At 35.7% G+C, this 13,564-nt stretch overlaps 1 long non-coding RNA gene across 1 annotated transcript; it reads left to right on the top strand.

Annotated features, from left to right (window-relative positions):
- Positions 1 to 11,031: 11,031 nt before the first annotated feature.
- On the top strand, positions 11,032 to 12,759 carry LOC111877638 (uncharacterized). Its single transcript, XR_002845474.3, has 2 exons — positions 11,032 to 11,513; positions 11,591 to 12,759. It is a non-coding gene; the product is annotated as an uncharacterized LOC111877638 (long non-coding RNA).
- The last annotated feature ends 805 nt before the right edge of the window (positions 12,760 to 13,564 follow it).

Consider the following 13,564-nt stretch of genomic DNA (forward strand, 5'->3'; position numbering starts at 1 on the left):
AAGACTAATTACTCGTTCACATGGATGTGTGAGTCAAGTAAAGGACTAAGGGATCGAGTACACATTCTTGTGCACTGATTAAGTCCACCACAAAAGATTGATAAGACTATTCGTCATAGTTTACTAAAGCTCAGTAAATATGATTATACTTACAAGCTTAAGTGTAACTCTGAGACATTGGAAAAGGTTCCAATGTATGGCAGAGCGAATAAGAAGAATCAACTTAGGCAGAAAGATAAAAGTTTCTCAAATCTAAAAAGATGGGAGAGTACTTTAGTATCAGTTTTGTGATCATCTTAATGATTAAGAAACCATATCACAATTAGTTCTCTAAGGAAATCTTAGTGCATTCTTATGACTAAGAAGAGGAACTTGAATTGTTGAAATGGTTAAATCAAGAAGACGAGTCATACTTCGTTCCAAAACAAGTCTTAGAGTCATACTCCAAGATTGTAACTTGAGTGACATGTCTTAAAGAAGGTTTAAAACACTTGTCAAATGTAAGAGTAAAAGTTTTCTACTCTTGTACATTTGAAATTGGTAAGTTGTGATGTTTTGGATAAAACAAAGACCAACTTAGGCCAATTGTGTGAAGTGGTTGTCTTGATAAGAACCCACACTATCTCTTGAATATCTGACAAGAAAGTCTTATATGTCAAGAGGACAGTGGGAGTCTTAAAGGTCTTGAAAGTCTCAAGAACTAATCAAGAATAAAACCTGAAGTTCTTCACTAGCACACGACTTGAGGTTTATAACCTATCGTGTTGACATATTCTGTGCCCATTCCAGTTAAAGTTGGCTTTGCATATGAGTTCTTAGAGTTCTCAATTAGTTGCACAACCACTTGGAAGCAATGGCAGGCCCTTGAGCTGCCAGGTAGCAAGAAATTAAGATTGAGTTCAATCCATATGAGTGTGGATTTGTCATTATCCTTGTCTTGTGTCTATGGTTTTGACAATTCACATGGATAAGAACACATACACCATTAAATCTAAGTGTCATAAGGTTTTTCTCAGATTCATGAAAATGATGGTGAGGAAACACTTTCACTAAGTAGATTTTAGCTAGATAGCAATTGTGATATTTGCATTCTCAAAGTCGTTAGTGGAGCGTGTGTGGTTTACCAGCACACTAACCTGGACTTGTGAGTAGTGGCAAAAATGTCTAACCATTATGATTACGGCATCCCTCTTCATAATTATTTAGACACACAAGTGTGCTATCTAAGGGAAGGTGTATGATTTTGATAAAGTCTTATCAAAACAATCTAGTATCAGAAATATGAACTTTGGTAAGAAAGTCAGCTGATTTCTGAGTACATGTCAAAGCTAGTGGGAGCATAAGTGTTATGCTAATAATAATCATGTTAGTGGGAGCATGATAATTATGATAAGTATTGCAAGTTAGCAATGTTAATTATAGAAAACAAAAGTTTCAATTGGGAAAGAGTTGTTTTGCTATAATTAAGGGAGAGGAAATTATACTTCATCTCAAATCTATAAGCTTAGATCGTGAGGTTTTAATCATTTAGTCAAGGATATATATGAATTTCATGTTGAAATGGCTCAACATAAGGAAATTTTGTATATGAGTCCATTATTTGCGTTCTATAATTCGATTAAGATTACGACATCCCTTTTCATAATCTGAATTATGAGAACTTGGCAAATTGTAATGGAAATGTTATAGCAAAAGGCTGGTTTAGTCTTTATGTGAGACATCATGAATCGATTCTCATATGCTTCGGATATAGGATCGATTACATGTGCTATATTCATCCTTTCTAAAATTTTCCAAATGCCTGGGGCATTAAGAAGGGAAAAGGTTTAGAACTGGATATGACTAAAAGGATTAAACAATTGTCGAGGACAATCTAAGGTTTACCAAAGATTGGTTGCTCAAGGACAGTTGGAAGTATAGTGATAATTCTGGAAGACCATATTGACATAATCTGGAAGGAGGCAACTCTTGTTCAGAAGTGATAGTCAAAATGGAATCTAGAAATGTTTCAAAGTTAGAATTTTCAATTTGTTTAAGATTAAGAAACTTAATGCAAGAAGGATGTTTCCAAGGAGCTGATCTCCTTTGGAATACTCTGTAATGATTGTTGTCAAGTCTTTCTGACTTTGTGCATAATCATTACAAGAAGATCAATGCATATAAGTTTAGAATCTAACAGATTTCAGTAAATGACATGAATTTGGAATTCTTGTATTTGCAGTAAGGATTTGGGAGTGTGAAAAGAGAATCATTGAAGTTATGTTCAGTTGATCTAGTTCACAAAGTAAAGATCATAGACAAACATAGTATGCATATTTGGTGTGTGGCATGACTAGTGTTTAGAAAACATAGTGTACATGCTTGGAGCATGGGACAACTATTGTTTTAAATTCAAGAATAAAGTTGATAGCTGAAACAGTATACAATGAATAATGTGTAATCATATGGTGATAAATAAAAGGTGTTTTATTTATGTTCATAGGTTTTGATACCATATTGGATTCAATTATTATTGTGTTTCACTTTGCATGTTTTGACTTCCCGAATAAACTGGGTTATTCTTCCGGAATGACTAAGTTATTCAAACCATCCACAGTCGGTCATATGTTGGAAGTAGATACGAGTTAAGACTGTCATGGGTTGGCTTGTAGAGGTCTAAGGTGTTGGACAAAGGGCTACAACACTCATGAGTGTTCATAAGTTCTGAGTATTGGATTCAACCCGCGCTCATTGGAATCACTTCATGGATTTTATCACGAGTGATCATGAGACGATAATATCTTATATTCTTCAAACCTAGAGATATGAGTTGTTACTATGAGTTGGTTGTACATTGATTGCACGAAAACGCATTTGGTAACTCCGTGCTATAAAACATATCTTTGTGTATGATTCAACAAGTAGTAGAACAAGCCATATGAGTCGAAGTTTATCCATTCCTTTTACCTTCGGGATAAAAGAGATATATGTGGGCCCCTCGATGATTTGATGATGACAAATGGAAGTGCTCGGCCGGGCCAGGACTGATTTGATTTGTTCAATTAGTTAGTCGTCATAAATCGGAAATCGGGAAACAACAAATGGACAGAGAGAATGATTATAATCCATGTCTCAGTCCATATGATATCTAGAATGGAGGAATATATGATCCCTTATCTAATGGAAAAGTCATTGACAAAGGTCAGAGTTCATCTACAAGGTTAGAGTTCGACAGAAGCTTTTGAGAGCTACGATTGCCAGTTGGTTCCTGAAGTCATACACAATATTAGTTTTAGACTTATCCAAGTGGGAGACTGTTGGATTAATGTCTAAGTCCATAACTATAATTGGTAAGACTTGACCCGACCCGACATGGTCCATTTGGGTTGCATGGCATCATGCACTTGGGTAGACTATAATGAGAGAAATAAGACACTTATGGTTATTAATATATTATAAGTTCTAGTATATTAATAATAAGAATAATAAGATTATTTAATTAGTATTGATCAAGAATTAATCTAGGATTAATTAAGTGATCAAAAGAAGACTAATTAAATATATGGGTTGATTGTGTAAATCATCCATACTTGTATAGTGGGCTAATGCTCCATGGATAATCAAGTTGGGCTAAAACCCATAGGATGGTCCATGGATGCTCCATGGTGTATTTGAACCCATGGATCCAAGGAAATGGAAAGTCATGACAATTAGGGTTTACCCTAATTGTAACACTATATAAAGATCTTATTCTTGACAAAAATCGGCCACTAGTGTGAGTAATGAAGGGCTAGCCGGTTTCATGAGTTGTAGATTTCTCTTAAGTTATTCCAAGTGTATTTGGTGTTGTGTGAACCATTTGAGGTGTCACACTTGGGGCACTTGGCACTCAAGCTTAATGAAGACTTTCTACATGAAAGAGGTATGTATTCTATCTTGTTATATTCATTATTTTATATGCTAGATTAGGATAATACCTTGGATGTTCTTATTTGCATGTATAATAGAGAAAACATAAATCCAAGGTATTTAGGGTTGCATGTACACTTAGGAGTGTTAGAATGCTCAAAACCCAACACAGACTACACAGACGCCACACCCATATCCTTTAGCCCGCCAGATCCTATGCAGATTGACTTTCAGGATCAGCCCCCACCCACCCACTCACTCATCCCACCCTCACCCCAACTCTCCCTTCACCTACCAGCATTATCTTGACCTCTGTCAGGATATTGCTTCCCTTCAACAGACGATGACTAGTCTTCACCTCGACTATCAGCAATATAGCACTTAGGTCTGCGCGACGATTTCAACGATTTTCGCGACGAGTTCTTCCGTCGCTATGCTCCCCCGTCCGAGTAGTCGTCTTCCACTCTTCCCTAAGTATTGAGGACAATGCTTAATTTTAAGCTTGGGGAGGGGATTTCCTATCTTTTTGTAAAAAGTTTTTATTTTTTTTATTTTGATTTCAAAAAAATCCAAAAAGCTTTTTCATTTACGTTTTCTTTTATTTGTCATTTTATTTCTTTCCAGTTTTTCTAAAACATTTTCATTTTGTTGCATTTTGCATTTGCATTAAAAAAAATTACGAGATGATGACACTCTTTGCATACGATAGCTCCATGAAGTGGGATATTGAGAATTGAAAATGAAAAAATCCAAAGCGACTTGATTGTTGTTGGAAGTGTAGAATTAGCTGTCATAACCAGGGGACCCAAGACACCGTGATTCGAGATCCCAACCTTAGATAATAAAAAAAATAGCGTACTGAAACGTTTTTTGGGCGGTAATAACAGCTCTAGGATGATTTGCTTATTAATGTTTTAAAAGAATCTTTATCGGCAACTCTGAACCCACAGAAGATGGCCCTATTTGTTGACACGCGTTACCCTCGCGGTAACAGAGAGCTTAAGTATCAGATCCACACAATCAAAATGAAGAAAGGTTACAACGTTATATCTAGTACTCAAATCAAAGAATTTCAAGCACTCAATTGAAGAAACTTTAAGAAGTTCCAAAAGAAAAAGAGAGAGATTGAAGAAATCAAGCTCAAAACGAAGTATAAATCAAGCTCAATCAAATTAGAAGCCATTCCAAAGTTACATGTGGTGAATAAAGAACTGTGTGATATGATACTTGTGGCTCTCGAAAAAAGTGAAAACATAGAGCTTGGGCTCCTACGGAGGTTGGCCCTTGCTGCTTCGGCGAAAGCTGATTTGGTTGTACGAGTTCTTAAGGATGCGTCGATTCTGATTCTTGGCCATCTAGTCTTAAGGACATGAGATCCAGACTATGTTATTTTCTCCCATAAATCTAATTAAGGTACAAAGTTTAAATAAAACTAGAGTTGGATTATTAGGTCACACCGTTTTGTGGTCTTCCTTACTTTGGGAGTCTGTGATACATGAAAGATAGCAGGATGGTTGCTTTGGTGTTAGTGATTGGAACCCATTATCGATGTAAAGTCTGATCGTAAAAAAAAAGGCATGTTTCATTTAGTTATTTGTTTCTCATTTGCATATTTTTCTTAGTTCATTGTTCATTTTTACATAATGCATGTTTTATGTTTAGCTTTGGTAGTTATTATTATTTAGGTTTTCGTTTTTTAGTTAGTTTTAGCTAGCGTGTGTCTAGGTTGTGTAGTTATTGCCTTAGCCCTAATTTCGTTTCCAAAGTTATCGTTTCCTTACTTGGGGGAAAGTAAGGTCTAAGCTTGGGGAGGTTTGCTAGATGCATTTTATATGCATCTTTTAGCACAATTTCCTACGTATTTCATTATAAAAAGTTAACTAATTCCTGATTATTCTTATGTATTTCGTGTTTTATGATTATTTTGAAGAATGTCTGTACTGCTCACGTTTGTTATGACTTTTTAGGGCCATTTGGAGCACATGGATGATTGTGCAAGTTCGGGATGTGTTTGTGGATGCTTAGGAGCTTAATTGGATTCTAGTCCAAGGAAGGATGCCGGGAAATGATCGAGAACTACTTGGAAGGGGAACGATGAACAAAAAGAGCCAAAAAGTCTCATTTGTGATCGCAAGTATAGCCCTTGTGATCGTAGGTTGGGTTGCAGGTTGCCATCGAGGTTCCAACGAGTCATAAAATTCTTTAGATGAGAAAAAACAAGAGAACCTGCGATCGCAGGTTGGTCAAATTGCCTCAAAATAGCAACGTACTTCATTAAAAATTCGCGTGACACGTTTTTGGGTGATACCTGCGATCGCAGTTTGTGCTTTTACGATCGCAGGTACGATGTTTTGACAGCTAGACGTATAAATACTGCCTGATACCCTTCCAGTAACCCTAATTGGTGATTCAGAGGCGATTTTCAGAGGTTTTCAAGTGAAGAACGCAGATCTAAAGGAGACGATTCGATTCAAATCCGTAGTTTAATAAGATTTATCGTTTAAGTTCTATTTTCACTGTTTGTAATCCGTTTTTAGCCATGTCAGGCTAAAAACTCAGATTTCAGTTTCGCAATACATAACCTTTTCTTATGATTAATCATTAGGCACTATGTTTGACTATGATTACTATTTAGTTTGATCAGTTCTTTGTTAAATTGAATCTTTGATTTTCATTTCAGTTTCTGTTGGCTAATTAAATTGTTTGTGAATCACTCTAGTCATCTAATTGTTTAGATCCGTAATTGTCTAGATTAATTAGTAAAAAGTGACAAGTATTAGATTAATTCTAATATGAAATGATCAAACGAGTTAATACGCCTCCGAGCTTATGAGAGGTATTGAACTTTACTGGGAATTACACTGTGTCTAATGCAGCTTTTCTTTATTAGTCAAGAGCTTGTTTGGTTAATTTAGTAAAAAGTTAGATTTAATTCAAAGAGCTTATTTTGATTAAATGATTTTTGTAATAAAGGTCGTTAGAGCTTGTTAATGAACCTTAGTACCAGTTTAAACAAGTGCATAGCCAAATATTGTGTTGAAGGTTAATTATATGATTAGGGGAGTCACTGTGAAACAGGAATTGCTTACTTCTATTTGAATTTTCACCACTTTAAATTTGGTTATTCTTTTTTGATTTTTGATTTCTATTAGTTTAATTTTCAGAAATACCCCCTCCCCCAATTTATGTTTATTGCATTCATCAAGAATTAGATCACATTTTACGCAAAGAGGTGTAAACATTTGACGTGTCCCTGAGGATCTAACCCTGCTTACATGTACTATCTGTAGTGCAATAAAGCAGTTTATTTATTATTTTTATTTCTTAAATCGTGCACGACAGCGGTATTAACACCCACTTACCTCAAACTTCGTCCTCGAAGTCTGTTACGGCTGGAAATAGCTTTGGGTAGTGCTCTCTCATCTCATCCTCCGGCTTCCACGTCCATTCTGAGCCCTTGCAGTTCTGCCACTACACATTCACCAACTCCACCCTCTTGCTCCTCAGATCCTCCGTCTTCTTATCGGCAATGGCTACTGGTCTCTTGATGTAGTTCATGGTGTCATCCACCTGAATATCCTCTAAAGGCACAACTGCGAAGTCATCCACTAAGCACTTCCGCAGCTGGGAGACATGAAAAGTGTTGTGGATCTGTCTAAGTTCTTCCGGAAGATCCAACCTATATGCCACCTTGCCCACCCATGTTATAACCCTGAAAGGTCTGATATACCTGGGGCCCAGCTTACCCCATTTTCCAAAGTCGATGACACCTTTCCAAGGTGACACCTTCATAAGGACCATATCCCTAACCTTGAACTCCAGGTCCGATCGGCGTTTGTCGGCATAGCTCTTCTGCCGGCTCTGGGCCGTTTGGAGTCTTGTAACACCCGTATATTTGGGCTAGACAATTTAGAGACAATGAGCGTCAAAAATGACCTTTTGATGGAAGATTATTTAGTAGGATTAATCTTAACCAAGTTATAGTATATGTCACAAGGGTTCCGTACATATAAAGAACGCCGAAATCCGAGTTATAACGAAGAAGTTATGGCTCGTCGAAGTTTTACGGCAAAACCGGCACGGCACCGCGTAACGTAAAAAGTGAATTTTTGATAAAATACTTTTTAGCCTTAGAGATATAAGTGAAAGTTGTAGTATATGTTAAACCAAGAAGATACATAAAAAGAACGCCCAAATATGACTTTGTATGAGTAAGTTATAATTTTTCTAAGATTTGTATGAGGAAGTTATGACTTTGTATGAGGAAGTTACGAAAACGGAGTCCGTATGAAGAAGTTATGAATTTTACGCAGTCATTTAACAGTATAATCTTCTCATACTGTTAAATTTAAAATCGGTTGAAAATTTTTCACACCCTCGGCCGCCGGTGGAAACGCCGAGGTGCACGACGTAAATCAGTAATCACAGTTATTAAATATGCATTGAATAGTACAAATATAATCTTCTATTATAACTAAAATAGAAATTACATTGACAATGACTGTTACTAAATCGTGACACACGCCTAACAATTCGACATTACAAAGATATAATATAACTAACGGAGACTCTTCTGAGCGAACACTTCCAACCTGCTTAATAACATGAGAATACATGCATTAAAATATGTCAACAAAATTGTTGGTGAGTTCTACAGGTTTTGACACAGAGTATTTTTATACCTAAAAGTGTTTGATAAACTTTAGCTGGTTGACTAGCTTTTATAAATATTTACTTTTCTATAAAAAGTATAAAATAATGGAGTTATAACAATGTGTTATGACTCATTCATAGATTACCATTTGTTCAAATCCAAATGTACAAAAGTTGGAAAATACATATAAGTAATATAGACTTATATCAAAATGCATTTTTATATAAAGATTTTGAACATCAAACTATATAAAAATAGGAAATGTTACCCTTTGTGAAAACATAAAATAACCAACTTTACTCGTGAAACCTTATACAAGAATTTGTATCATTTATATGATAAACTCATAAGCCTTGAATTTATGAACTTTGTAAAATCGTGTCGTGACAATAATTAAGTATTATCTGACTTAATTTGAAAACCGACACTTAACCGGTGGCGCAAACTCCTCCCACGTAAATATTGTGTTTTCTTATAAAAACAAATGGTTTATATAAATAACTTATTTCATGTAAGTTAATAAATCTTGTCGAGTCGTGTCATGATATTAATTAAGTTTTATATGACTTAATTTTTGGTATTGACACTTATCGCTTTGAGTCACAAGCTATCTCACTAAATACGGTTTGTTTCAACTAGAATGAGTGAACATAAACCACATATAAATCCAATATCGATTCTATACGGTAACGAAACAAAACTGAGATTTTATAATGAAATCATAACCGAATTCATGACGTTGTACTTTATTAATGCACCAACGCCATAATAAGGCACGCGTGCTAAAGTCATTCACCCTGTTGTAACACATGGTAATGTTCGATAATGCTAACGTCAGCACCAAAATTCATCTCGTCAGATGTAGTTGTAGCTAGCAACTCCAAGCGGACGATCGTACCGTATAAGATCAATAATATGACACTTACACCCGACGTTAGTCGTTCCCTCGAGGATTAACGGTTATATCTTGGAGAGTTTCTACTAAGTATTGAGATCTTAGCTTTCGCGAAACCCGGAATAGTTTATAATGGAAACTCAAACGTATCGGAACTGGTATTCGGAATAGGTATGATAAACCTATATGGAATATGTATAATGAACCTATATGGAGTAGGTATAATAAACCTGTATGGAATAGGTATGATAAACCTATCTGGAATAGGTATGATAAACCTATATGGAGTAGGTATGATAAACCTGTATGGAATAGGTATGATAAATCTATATGGAATAGGTATAATGAACCTATATAATCCATTCTAAATTCACTGGATATGTAACATTATTCACTGTTTAGGAAAACGATAACTGAAATTCTTATAACTTCAAGAATTTATCATACTAGATACGGTTTCGATGTTGTATTAACATAATAGCTCATTTTTGAATTTATCCAAGTTTGGATCGACCGTAAATCTACATTCCCCATATTTTATATAAATTATGCGAGAATATTTATAATACATTTAATTTGGGATAAAGGTAAAATCTTTAAATACAATACTCGACAAGTATATTATTTCGTAAATAATTACTATTAAGCCCTGAAGTCGATCATGTTATTTATTGTAATAAAATCCATATGTAACTTAGTAAATTGAGTTATATTTTCATAATTATATAAAAATATAGTAATACACTTTCCATTCGTTGTTACACAACCTTATGTACTAAAAGTTAAATTTGATAATTTTAACTAATAATCATATAATTTCATGAATTTAATCATTTCATCAATTATGACAATGTACTTTCGCTTTATACGCGAATAATAAATTTTGCTCATTTTTATACCTTTCTGTGCTTCCATGAGATACTTTAACTTATACATATACAATCATCATTCATGTGACTTATAATATCAACATGTGTTATTATAGCAATCTACTTATAATCTTAAGAATTTTCTCAATATCTATATTTATATTTCACATAAAGTATAAATATATCATCTTTTAACAATCTATTTTAACTTAATAGATTAATTGGTGATTTATCACATTTTGAGATTGCTATATCATAAACTTTTGACCAATAATAAAGTATGATACTATTTTATATATATATATATATATATATATATATATATATATATATATATATATATATATATATATATATATATATATATATATATATAAAACTTGAAATTTATCAAACTTTAATAGACACGTATATATTCTCCCCCAAATATTAAAACCGTAAAAAAGGGGCCGTAGAAACTCATATTCGAAGCGTGATCTCGATCTAGACTCGGTTTTGGAGAAGCTGTTCATGAATAACCACGAGATCACCTTTCTTGGACCTTAAAAGTTTTTGCGTTTGTTTTGGTAATGTTTTAAACTAAAGGGGTCGTTTATAAAGAGTTTAAATCACTTGGGACCTGCTTTAAAAAGGTTTAAGTTAAAAGACCAGTTTTAATTTAAATTTATAAACACAGGGACTTGTTTTGCCAAAACCATCAAGTGTACAAAAGGGGGCGGTGAGGCTCCGTCTTCTTCACTTCGGGCCAGGAACAGATGAAAACGAAGGCAGTCGATGAGGACTCCGGTGAGGCTGAGCGATCGTGAGGGTGGGCAGGCGTCGACCTCCGGCAACCCTCGTGGGTTCAACCTCTGTCTCCGGCGAGCTCCTTCCCTGGTCAACTGTTTGACATCGGCGGTCCAAACAAGGGAATAGGAAGGGACGAACGTAAACAGTCCAAGAGATCGTCTGGTGGATCAAAATCGCGAGGAGAGGGAAGGAAGGGCCCGTCAGGATTGGCGACCCTTCGTGGGTTTACATCTTCATCATCGGCGGCAGTTGTGGTGGTCGCTGTCGTCTGCGGTGGCGAGGGAGGCTGCTCCGGCGGCTCCTCTTAGATGCTCTCCTCCAGTCGCCGGCCGCTGAACACGAAGGGGAAAGGTTCGAATGGTCCAATCGATCGAACAAAGGTAGATGTTCGGGGTTGCTGTTGGCTAGATAATCACAGGTATTCCTTTTCTCTCCTTTTTGTTATAACCAAAAATCAGTGGAGTCTTGGTGGGTTTTGAGTTTGATTCTTGACAGAGAATGGAAGCAAGGAGAAGACAGGTGAAGTAGAAGAGGCAGCTGCCTCTTGTTCACTCACTCGAAAACAACCTCTCCTTGGGGTTGTTCTTCTTCTTGATGGTGACAGCAAAACTGAATGTAAAGGAGGGTGTTTAGAGTTGGTTTATCTCATCAAGTGCAGGTGGAAAGAACCTAGAATGGATGAGGCAGCAACCTCTCTTTTGGGGTCTCGGTTTATGCTTCCCAGAGAAGAAATGGATAGAGGGGTTCAGTGAGGAGGGAAACGTGATATTATGAAGAGGATCTACCTTTTTAACTTATTGAATTTTTGAAAAAGTTAAAGCTAAAAAAAAGTGTTTGGATAATTAATAAGGACTTTTTAAAATGATTTTTCTTTTAGCATTTGAAAAGGAGTTTTGAAGAAGTTATAATTTGTGACTTTTTGAAATGACTTAGGCTGGAGGGTGTCGTGCTATCGAAACCGCACTCCCTTCGTTGTCACGTAAGCGCCACGTCATTTTTACCACAAAAGTGTGGTTCCCTGCCACACCCAAGGAGTGGTGCCACACTTCATTTTAAAAAAAAAAAATTAAATAAAAACTTTAATTTCTCCCCACCCAATCAAAAAACAGTCAAATTATTTGCAGCCAATCACAAGCCGCGGCCATTTTTTGCCGCACTGCGGTTTGAACCACACGAAACCGCACTCAGGGGGCGGTGTTCCCTGCTGAGGTGGCGGCCAAGTGCGGTCTCAAACTGCACCACACCGTGCAGCCTTATGACTGATTAGAATAAAAACAAGCAAAAGTCAATAAGTTAGCCAAACACTTTTTAACTTATTGACTTATTGACTTTTGCCACTAAAAAACTAATCCAAACACTTTTTTAAAAACTACTTTTCCCACATTCATAAGTCAATAAGGGCTTTTGCATAAAAGTCCTTTTAAACTTCAAAATGAAATCTCAAACACCCTCGAAGATATGAACTGATTTCTGGCAGATTTTACCAAAATTTGATCTTGAGAATGTATTGCATTATTGGTTTATATTTGTGCATGTGGGTGCAAATCTGCTCAATTTCTTGTACTAGATATTGCTACGAGATTGAATGTATTTTTGGTTGTATTTCTTTTTATATACATGTATATCTATACTCAAGACTTGTAGATACATATATATTTGATAAATCTAGTGTATGTGTAATTGAAGTGTGCTTGTGCATTTGAGGAAATAATCCAGAGGGAGGTAGGGAGTTAAAGAGAGAAAGGTAATTTAAATTTGAAGTATGGTCGACTGTTAAAAGTCAAAGTCTTCTTTTGACTTTTAAAAGGTAAACCGGGTGGTGTTAAATATGTACAATTTAAATTTGTGATGTAAGTTCCATTTCTCCGTGTCATCATTTTGCCTAAAGAAATTTTTAAGAAAGTGTTTGCTTATTGTGTCGGTCGTCGTTGTTCCAAAAACATAGACGGGATTCAATTTCGATATACCAAACTCTGTGAATTAATGTTTAATGTTTCGAGATTAATAGAATCATATTCGACAGATGGTTTATGAAGTTTGGGATATTTTTAAAGGAAAATTTAAATATAATATATTTAATATACATTATAAACATCAAGTCACATACAATTTGGTCATTAATATATAGCGGTTCGCGGTGGTTTAACCGCCGAACTTTAACCGTTTTTCTTTTTACCAATTGTTATAGAATTAGCCGACAGAGTCAAAAGGAGAGTTGTAGATCTTGTCATTACCTATGCGTGGATATAAAGAACGTCGAAAACGGAGCTCGTATGCAAAAGTTATGAATTTTTAAAGATTGGTTGTTTTACCAGCACTCAGTGCCACGTGTCAGCACCAGGCGAAGCTTTAGAGCCTACGTAAGACCATGACGTGGATAGAAGCTCCACGACGTGGAGTCTCTCCAGGAAGCCTATAAATAAAGGTGTGGGGGCTGCCTCATTCCTCACACCTTTTCCCACTTCTTTC

This window comes from Lactuca sativa, chromosome 3 (assembly GCF_002870075.4).
Source record: "Lactuca sativa cultivar Salinas chromosome 3, Lsat_Salinas_v11, whole genome shotgun sequence".
NCBI classification, from domain to species: domain Eukaryota; kingdom Viridiplantae; phylum Streptophyta; class Magnoliopsida; order Asterales; family Asteraceae; genus Lactuca; species Lactuca sativa.